This window comes from Pan troglodytes, chromosome 12 (genome assembly GCF_028858775.2).
Source record: "Pan troglodytes isolate AG18354 chromosome 12, NHGRI_mPanTro3-v2.0_pri, whole genome shotgun sequence".
NCBI lineage: Eukaryota > Metazoa > Chordata > Mammalia > Primates > Hominidae > Pan > Pan troglodytes.
In genome coordinates, this window is record NC_072410.2 from 2,569,821 (window position 1) to 2,582,138 (window position 12,318).

Consider the following 12,318-nt stretch of genomic DNA (forward strand, 5'->3'; position numbering starts at 1 on the left):
CTACACCGCTATATGTGTAAACATGGAAATATCCACACCGCTATCTGTGTAAAGGCGGAATTATCTACACCGCTATCATTGTAAAGATGGAAATATCAACACCGCTATCTGTGTAAACATGGAAATATCTAATCTGCTATCTATATAAAAATTGAAATGTCTACACCACTATCTCTGTAAACATGGAAATATCTACACCGCTATGTGTGGAAACGTGGAAATATCTACACCGCCATCTGTATAAACATGGAAGTATCCACGTCGCCATCTGTATAAACATGGAAATATCTACACCACCATCAGTATAAACATGGAAATATCTACACCGCCATCTGTATAAACATGGAAATATCTACAACGCCATCTGTATAAACATGGAAATATCAACACCACTGTCTGTATAAACATGGAAGTATCTACACCACGATCTGTATAAACATGGAAATATCTACACCGCTATCTGTATAAACATTGAAATAGCTACACCACCATCAGTATAAACATAGAAATATCTACACCGCCTTCTTAATAAATATGGATATATCTACAGTGCTATCTGTATAAACATGGATATACCTGCACCGCTATCTGTATAAACATGGAAATAACTACACCGCCATCTGTATAAATATGGAAATATCTACAACGCTATTACTATAAACATGGAAATAACTACACCGCCATCTACATAAACATGGAAATATCTACACCGCTGTCTCTATAAACTTGGAAATATCTACACCGCCATCATCATAAACATGCAAATATCTACACCGCTGTCTCTATAAACATGGAAATATCTCCACCGTCATCAGTAAAAACATGGAAATATCTACACAGTCATCTGTATAAACATGGAAATATCTACACCACCATCTGTATAAACATGGAAATAGCTACAATGCCATCTGTATACACATGGAAATATCTACACAGCCGTCTGTATAAACATGGAAATATCTAAACTGCTATGTCTATAAACATGCAAATACCTACACCGCTATCTCTATAAACATGTAAATATCTACACCGATATCTCTATAAACATGTAAATATCTACACCGCCATCTCTATAAACATGGAAATATCTACAGCGCTATCAGTATAAACATGGAAACATCTCCAATGCTATCAGTATAAACATGGAAATATCTGCACCTCTATCTGTATAAACATCGAAATATCTACACAGCTATCTGTGTAAACATGGAAATATCTACACAGTTATCTGTGTAAAGATGGAAGTATCTACAACGCTATCTGTGTAAACATATAAATATCTACACCGCTATCTGTGTAAACATTTAAATATCTACACCGCTATCTGTGTAAAGATGGAAATATCTAGACCACTATCATTGTAAAAATGGAAATATCTTCACCGCTATCTGTGTAAACATGGAAATATCTACTCCGCTATCTGTATAAAAATGGAAATATCTACACCGCTATCTCTGTAAACATGTAAATATCTACACCACTATGTGTGGAAACGTGGAAATATCTACACCGCCATCTGTATAAACATGGAAGTATCTACACCACCATCTGTATAAACATGGAAATATCTACACCACCATCTGTATAAACACGGAATATCTACACCGCCAACTGTATAAACATGGAAATATCAACACCACTATCTGTATAAACATGGAGGAATCAACACCGCCGTCTGTATAAACATGGAAATATCTACAACGCCATCTGTATAAACATGGCAATATCTACACCGCCATCTGTAAAAACACTGAAATATCTACGCTGTTATCTGTATAAACAAGGAAATATCTACACCACGATCTGTATAAACATGGAAAGATGTACACGGCTATCTGTATAAACATGGAAATATCTACACCGCTATCTTTGTAAACATGGAAATATCTACACCGCTATCTGTACAAACATGGAAATATCTACACTACCATCTGTATAAACATGGAAATATATACACTGCCATCTGTATAAAGATGGAAATATCTACACCGTGAGCTGTATAAACATGGAAACATCTACACTGCCATCTGTATAAACATGGAAATATCTACACCGCAATCTCTATAAACATGGAAATACCTACACCACTATCTCTATAAACATCGAAATATCTACACCGGTATCTCTATGAACATAGAAAAATCTACACCGCCGTCTCTATAAACTTGGAAATCTCTACACCAACATCTGAATAAACATGGAAATACCTACACAGTCATCTTTAAAAACTTGGAAATATCTACACCTCCCTCTGTATAAACATGGAAATATCTACACCGCCTTCTGTATAAACATGGAAATGTCGACACGGCCATCTACATAAACAAGGAAATATCTACACCGCCACCTATATTAACATGGAAATATCTACACCGCCATCTGTATAAACATGGAAATATCTACTCTGCCATCTGTAGAAAGATGGACATATCTACACCGTGATCTGTACAAACATGGAAATATCTACACCGCTATCTGTATAAACATGGAAATATCTACACCATGATCTCTATAAACATGAAAATATCTTCACTGCTGTTTGTATAAATATGGAAATAGCTACACCGCCATTTGTGTAAACATACAAATATCTACAGAGTCATCTGTATACACATGGAAATATCTACACAGCCATCTGTATAAACACGGATGTATCTACACAACTATCTGTATAAACAAGGAAATACCTACAGCGCTATCTCTATAAACATGGAAATATGAACACCACCATCTCTACAAACGTGGAAATATCTACACCGCCATCTACATAAACATGAAAATATCTACACCGCCATCTCCATAAACATGGAACTATCTACACCGCCATCTGTATAAACATGGAAATATCTACACCGCTATCTGTATAAAGATGGAAATATCTATACCGCTATCTCTATAAACATGGAAATATCTACATAGCGATCTGTATAGACATGGAAATATCTACACTACTATCCCTATAAACATGGAAATATCTACACCGCTATCTGGATAAACATGGAAATATCTACATCGCTATCTTTATAAACAGGGAAATATCTCCACAGCTATCTGTATAAACATGGAAATATCTACACAGCTATCTGTATAAACATGGAAATATCTACACCGCTATCTGTATAAAAATGGAAAGATCTACACCGCTGTCTGTATAAATATGGAAATGTCTACACTGCTATCTGTGTAAACATGGAAATAACTACTATGCTATCTGTATAAACATGGAAATAACTACACCGCCATCTTCATAAATATGGAAATATCTACAACGCTATCTGTATAAACATGGAAATACCTACACTGCTATCTGTATGAACATGGGAATATCTACACCGCCATCTGTATAAATCTGGAAATATCTACACCGCTTTCTCTAGAAACATGGAAATATCCACACCACCATCCACGTAAACATGGAAATATCTACACCGCTGTCTCTATAAACATGGAAACTTCTACACCGTCAACAGTAAAAACATGGAAATATCTACACAGTCATCTGTATAAACATCGAAATATCTACACCACCATCTTTATAAACATGGAAATATCTACACCGCTATCTCTATAAACGTGGAAATATTTACACCGCCATCTCTATAAACATGGAAATATCTACATCGCTATCTGTATAACCATGGAAATATCTCCACTGCTATCAGCATAAACATGGAAATATCTACACCGCTATCTGTATAAGGATGGCAATGTCTACACGGCTATCTCTGGAAACATGGAAATGTCTACACCGCCATCTCTTTAAACATGAAAATATCTACACTGCCATCTCCAGAAACATGGAACTATCTACAACGCCATCTGTGTAAACATGGAAATAACTACACCGCTATCTACATAAACATGGAAATATCTACACTGCTGTCTCTGTAAACATGGAAATATCTCCACCGCCATCAGTAAAAACATGGAAATATCTTCACAGTCATCTGTATGAGCATGGAAATATCTACACAACCGTCTGTATAAACATGGGAATATCTACAATGCCATCTGTATACACATGGAAATATCTACACAGCCATTTGTATAAACATGGAAATACCGACACTGCTATATCTATAAACTTGGAAATAGCTACACCGCTATCTCTATAAACATGGAAATATCTACACCGCTATCTCTATAAACATGGAAATATCTACACCGCCATCTCCATAAACATCGAAATATCTACACCGCTATCTGTATAAACATGGAAATATCTCCACTGCTATCTGTATAAACATGGAAATATCTACACCTCTATCTGTATAAACATGGAAATACCTGCACCGCTATCTGTATAAACATGGAAATATCTACAACGCTATCAGTGTAACCATGGAAATATGTACACCGGTATCTCTATAAACCTGGAAATGTCTACCCCACCATTTGCATAAACATGGAAATATCTATACCGCTATCTCTCTCAACATGGAAATATCTACACCGCCTTCTGCATCAACATGGAAATATCTACACCGCCATCTGTAAAAACATGGAAATATCAACACCGCGATCTGTAAAAACATGGAAATATCTACACAGTCATCTGTGCAAACTTGGAAATATCTACACCACGATCTGTATAAACATGGAACTATCTACAATGCCATCTGTATACACATGGAAATATCTACACAGCCATCTGTATAAATAAGGAAATACCTACACCTCTATCTCTATAAACATGGAAATATCTACACCGCCATCTCCATAAACAAGAAAATACCTACACTGCCATCTCCATAAACATGGAAATAACTACAACGCCATCTCTATAAACATGGAAATATCTACACCGCCATATGTAAAAACTTGGAAATATCTACACCGCCATCTGTAGAAAAATGGAAATATCTACACGGCGAGCTGTATAAACATGCAAATAACTACACCGCTATCTGTATAAACATGGAAATACCAACAACGCTATCTGTGTAAAAATGGAAATATCTACACCGCTATCTGTAAACATGGAAATATCTACACCGCTATCTGTACAAACATGGAAATATCTACACTACCATGTGTATAAACATGGAAATATATACACTGCCATCTGTATAAAGATGGAAATATCTACACCGTGAGCTGTATAAACATGGAAACATCTACACTGCCATCTGTATAAACATGGAAATATCTACACCGCAATCTCTATAAACCTGGAAATACCTACACCGCTATCTCTATAAACATCGAAATATCTACACCGGTATCTCTATGAACATAGAAAAATCTACACCGCCGTCTCTATAAACTTGGAAATGTCTACACCAACATCTGAATAAACATGGAAATACCTACACAGTCATCTTTAAAAACTTGGAAATATCTACACCTCCCTCTGTATAAACATGGAAATATCTACACCGCCTTCTGTATAAACATGGAAATGTCGACATGGCCATCTACATAAACAAGGAAATATCTACACCGCCACCTATATTAACATGGAAATATCTACACCGCCATCTGTATAAACATGGAAATATCTACATGGCTATCTCTATAAACATGGAAATATCTACACCAACATCTGTATAAATATGGAAATAACTACACGGACATATGTATAAACATGGAAATTTCCACACCACTATCTGTAAACATGGGAAAATCTACACTGCCATCTGTATAAACATGGAAATACCTACACAACCATCTGTATAAACATGGAAGTACCTACACAGCCATCTCTATAAGCCTGGAAATATCTACACCTCCAACTGTATAATCATGGAAATATCTCCACCGCTATCTGTTTAAACATGGAAATACCTACTCCGCTATCTGTGTAAACATGGAAATATCTACACCTCCATCTGTATAAACATGGAAATATCTACACTCCCATCTGTATACACATGGAAATATCTTCACAGCCATCTGTATACCCATGGAAATATCTAGCCAGCCATCTGTAGAAACATGGAAATATCTACACCGCTATCTGTATAAACATGGAAATTGCTACACCGCAATCTGTATAAACATGGAAATATCTGCACCGCTATCTGTTTAAACATGGAAATATCTACACCACTATCTGTATCAACCTGGGAATATCTACACCACCATCTGTATAAACATGGATATATCTCCCCCGCTATCTGTATAAACATGGAAATATCCCCACCGCTATCTGTATAAACATGGAAATATCTACACCGCTATATCTATAAACATGGAAATATCTACACCGCTATCTGTATAAACATGGAAATATCTACACCACTAACTGTATAAACGTGGAAATATCTACAACGCTATCTGTATAATCGTGGAAATATCTACATCGCTATCTGTATAAACATGGAAATATCTACACCTCCATCTGTATAAACATGGAAATATCTACACTTCCATCTGTATACACATGGAAATACCTACACAGCCATCTGTATAAACTTGGAAATATCTACACCGCTATCTCTGTAAACATGGAAATACCTACACCGCAATCCGTATAAACATGGAAACATCTACACCGCTACCTGTATAAACATGGAAATATCTACACTGCTATCTGTACACACATGCAAATATCTACAACGCTATCTGTGTAAACATGGAAATATCTACACTGCTATCTGTGTAAACATGGAAATATCTACAAAGCTATCTGTATAAACATGGAAAGATCTACACCGCAGTCTATATAAACATGGAAATATCTACATCGCTGTCTGTATGAACATGGAAATATCTCCACCGCTATCTGTATAAGCATGGAAATATCTACACCACTGTCTTTATAAACATGGAAATATTTACACCGCTATCTGCATAAACATGGAAAAATCAACGACAATATCTGTATAAACATGGAAATATCTACATGGCTATCTCTATGAACATGGTAATATCAACACCGCCATCTGAATAAAAATGGAAATACCTACACGGTCATCTGTATGAACATGGAAATATCTACACCATTATCTGTATAAACATGGAAATATCTACATGGCTACCTCTATAAACATGGAAATATCTACACGGCCATCTGTATAAACATGGAAATATCTACAGAGTCATCTGTATAAACATGGAAATATCCACACCAATATCTGAATAAACATAGAAATATCTACACTGCCATCTCTATAAACATGGAAATATCTACACAGTCATCTCAATAAACGTGGAAATATCTACACCGCTATCTGTATAAACATGGAAATAGCCACACCGCTATCTGTAGAAACATGGAAATATCTACCCCGCCAACTGTAAAAATATGAAAATACCTATAGAGTAATCTGTATAAACATGGAAGTATCTACACCTCCATCTGTATAAACATGGAAATACCTACACTGCCATCTGTATACACATGGAAATATCTACACAGCCATCTGTATAAACTTGGAAATATCTACACCGCTGTCTCTATAAACATGGAAATATCTACACCGCCATCTGCATAAAAATGGAAATATCTAAACAGTCATCTGTATAAACATGGAAACATCTATACCACTATGTGTATAAACATGGAAATATCTTCACTGCCGTCTGTATAAACTTGGAAATATCTATACAGCCATTTCTATAACCATGGAAATATTTACACTGCTATCTGAATAAACATGGAAATATCTAGACCGCCATCTGTAAAAACATGTAAATATATACACAGTCATCTCTATATACAGGGAAATATCTACACCAACATGTTTATAAACATGGAAATATCTACAATGCCATCTGTATACTCATGGAAATATCTACACAGCCATCTGTAGTTAAATGGATATATCTACACCGCTATCTCTATAAACATGGAAATAGCTACACCGCAATCTGTATCAACATGGAAATATCTACACCGCTATCTGTATAAACATGGATATATCTACACCACTATCTGTATAAACATGGAAATACCTACACCGCCATCTGTATAAACATGGGAATATCTCCACCGCTATCTGTTTAAACATGGAAATATCTACTCCGCTATCTGTGTAAAGATGGAAATATCTACACCTCCATCTGTATAAACATGGAAATATCTACACTCCCATCTGTATACACATGGAAATATCTACACAGCCATCTGTATACCCATGGAAATATCTACAGAGCCATCTGTATAACCATGGAAATATCTACACAGCCATCTGTAGAAATACGGAAATATTTAAACCGCTATCAGTAAAAACATGGAAATATCTACACCACTATCTGTATAATCATGGAAATATCTACACCGCCATCTGTATAAACATGGAAATATCTCCACCGCTATCTGTATAAACATGGAAATATCCCCACCGCTATCTGTATAAACATGGAAATATCTACGCCGCTATCTCTATAAACATGGAAATATCTACACCGCTGTCTGTATAAACATGGAAATATCTACACCGCTATCTGTTTGAACATGGAAATATCTACACCGCTGTCTGTGCAAACATGGAAATATCTACAACGCCATCTGTATAAACATGGAAATACATACACCGCCATCTGTATAAACATGGAAATATCTACACTGCCATCCGTATGAACATGGAAATATCAACACCGCTATCTGTATAAACAAGGAACTATCAACACTGATATCTGTATAATATGGAAGTATCTACACCACCATCTCTATAAACATGGAAATATCTACAACGTTATCTGTATAAATATGGAAATATCTACACAGCTATCTGTATGAACATGGAAATACCTACACCGCTATCTGTATAAACATGGAAATATCTACAGCACGATCTGTATAAACATGGAAAGATCTACACAGCTATCTGTATAATCATGGAAGTATCTTCAACGCTATTTGTATAAACATAGAAACATCTTCACAGCTATCTGTGTAAAAATGGAAATATCAACACAGTCATCTGTATAAATATGGAAATATCTACACCACCACCTGTATAAACATGGAAATATCTACAATGGAATCTGTATACACATGGAAATATCTACACAGCCATCTGTATAAACAAGGAAATAAGTACACCGCTATCTCTATAAACATGGAAATATCTACACCGCCATCTCTATAAACATGAAAATATCTACACGGCCATCTCCATAAACATGGAGCTAACTACAATGCCATCTCTATAAACATGGAAATATCTACACCGCCATGTGTAAAAACTTGGAAATAACTACAACGCCATCTGTAGAAAAATGGAAATAACTACATGACGAGCTGTATAAACATGGAAATATCTACACCGATATCTGTATAAACATGGAAATACCAACACCGATCTCTGTATAAACATGGAAATATTTACAACGCTATCTGCGTAAACATGGAAATAACTACACCACCATCTGCATAAACTTGGAAATATCTACAATGCTGTCTCTATAAACATGGAAATATCTACACTGCCATCAGTAAAAACATAGAACTATCTACACAGTCATCTGTATAAACATGGAAATATCTACGCCAACATCTGTATAAACATGGAAATATGTACAATGACATCGGTATACACCTGGAAATATCTACACAGCCATCTGTATAAATATGGAAATATTTACACCGCTATCTCTATAAACATGGAAATATCTACAACGATATCTCTATAAACACGGAAATATCTACACCGCTATCTCTATAAACATGGAAATATTTACACCGCCATCTCTATAAACATGGAAATATCTACATCGCTATCTGTATAAACATGGAAATATCTCCACTGCTATCAGCATAAACATGGAAATATCTACACCGCTATCTGTATAAGGATGGAAATATCTACACGGCTATCTCTGGAAACATGGAAATGTCTACACCGCCATCTCTTTAAACATGAAAATATCTACACTGCCATCTCCATAAACATGGGACTATCTACACCGCCATCTGTATAAACATGAAAATATCTACACCGCCATATGTTTAAACATGGAAATATCTACACTGCAATCAGTATAAAAATGGAAATATCTACACGGCGAGCTGTGTAAACATGGAAATATCCACACCGCTATCTCTATAAACATGGAAATAGCAACACCGCTATCTGCATAAACATGGAAATATCTACACCGCTATCTGTATAAACATGGAAATATCTACACCACGATCTGTATAAACATGGAAATATCTACACCGCCTTCTGTATAAATATGGATATATCTACACTGCTATTTGTATAAACATGGAAATAGCTACAACGCTATCTGTATAAACATGGAAATAAGTACACCACCATCTCTATAAATACGGAAATATCTACACCGCCATCAGTAAAAACATGGAAATATCTACACAGTCATCTGTATAAACATGGAAATATCTGCACCAACATCTCTATAAACATGGAAATATCTACAATGCCATCTGTATACACATGGAAATATCTACACAGCCGTCTGTATAAACATGGAAATATCTACACTGCTATGTCTAGAAGCGTGGAAATACCTACACTGCTATCTCTATAAACATGGAAATATTTACACTGCTATCTCTACAAACATGGAAATATCTACACCGCCATCTCTATAAACATGGAAATATCTACATCGCTATCTGTATAAACATGGAAATATCTCCACTGCTATCAGTATAAACATGGAAATATCTACACCGCTATCTGTATAAGGATGGAAATATCTTCACCGTATCTGTATAAACATGGAAACATCTACAACGCTATCTGTGTAAACATGGAAATATCTACACCGCTATCTGTGTAAACATGGAAATATCTACACCGCTATCAGTGTAAACTTGGAAATATCTACACCGCTATCTGTGTAAACATGGAAATATCTACACCGCTATATGTGTAAACATGGAAATATCCACACCGCTATCTGTGTAAAGACGGAATTATCTACACCGCTATCATGGTAAAGATGGAAATATCAACACCGCTATCTGTGTAAACATGGAAATATCTAATCTGCTATCTATAAAAAAATTGAAATGTCTACACCACTATCTCTGTAAACATGGAAATATCTACACCACTATGTGTGGAAACATGGAAATATCTATACCGCCATCTGTATGAACATGGAAGTATCCACGCCGCCATCTGTATAAACATGGAAATATCTACACCACCATCAGTATAAACATGGAAATATCTACACCGCCATCTGTATAAACATGGAAATATCTACAACGCCATCTGTATAAACATGGAAATATCAACACCACTGTCTGTATAAACATGGAAGTATCTACACCACGATCTGTATAAACATGGAAATATCTACACCGCTATCTGTATAAACATTGAAATATCTACACCACGATCAGTATAAACATGGAAATATCTACACCACCTTCTTAATAAATATGGATATATCTACAGTGCTATCTGTATAAACATGGATATACCTACACCGCTATCTGTATAAACATGGAAATAACTACACCGCCATCTGTATAAATATGGAAATATCTACAACGCTATTACTATAAACATGGAAATAACTACACCGCCATCTACATAAACATGGAAATATCTACACCGCTGTCTCTATAAACATGGAAATATCTACACCGCCATCATCATAAACATGCAAATATCTACACCGCTGTCTCTATAAACATGGAAATATCTCCACCGTCATCAGTAAAAACATGGAAATATCTACACAGTCATCTGTATAAACATGGAAATATCTACACCACCATCTGTATAAACATGGAAATAGCTACAATGCCATCTGTATACACATGGAAATATCTACACAGCCGTCTGTATAAACATGGAAATATCTAAACTGCTATGTCTATAAACATGCAAATACCTACACCGCTATCTCTATAAACATGTAAATATCTACGCCGATATCTCTATAAACATGGAAATATCTACACCGCCATCTCTATAAACATGGAAATATCTACACCGCTATCTGTATAAACATGGAAACATCTCCAATGCTATCAGTATAAACATGGAAATATCTGCACCTCTATCTGTATAAACATGGATATATCTACACAGCTATCTGTGTAAACATGGAAATATCTACATAGTTATCTGTGTAAAGATGGAAATATCTACAACGCTATCTGTGTAAACATGGAAATATCTACACCGCTATCTGTGTAAACATTTAAATATCTACACCGCTATCTGTGTAAAGATGGAAATATCTAGACCGCTATCATTGTAAAGATGGAAATATCTTCACCGCTATCTGTGTAAACATGGAAATATCTACTCCGCTATCTGTATAAAAATGGAAATATCTACACCGCTATCTCTGTAAACATGTAAATATCTACACCACTATGTGTGGAAACGTGGAAATATCTACACCGCCATCTGTATAAACATGGAAGTATCTACA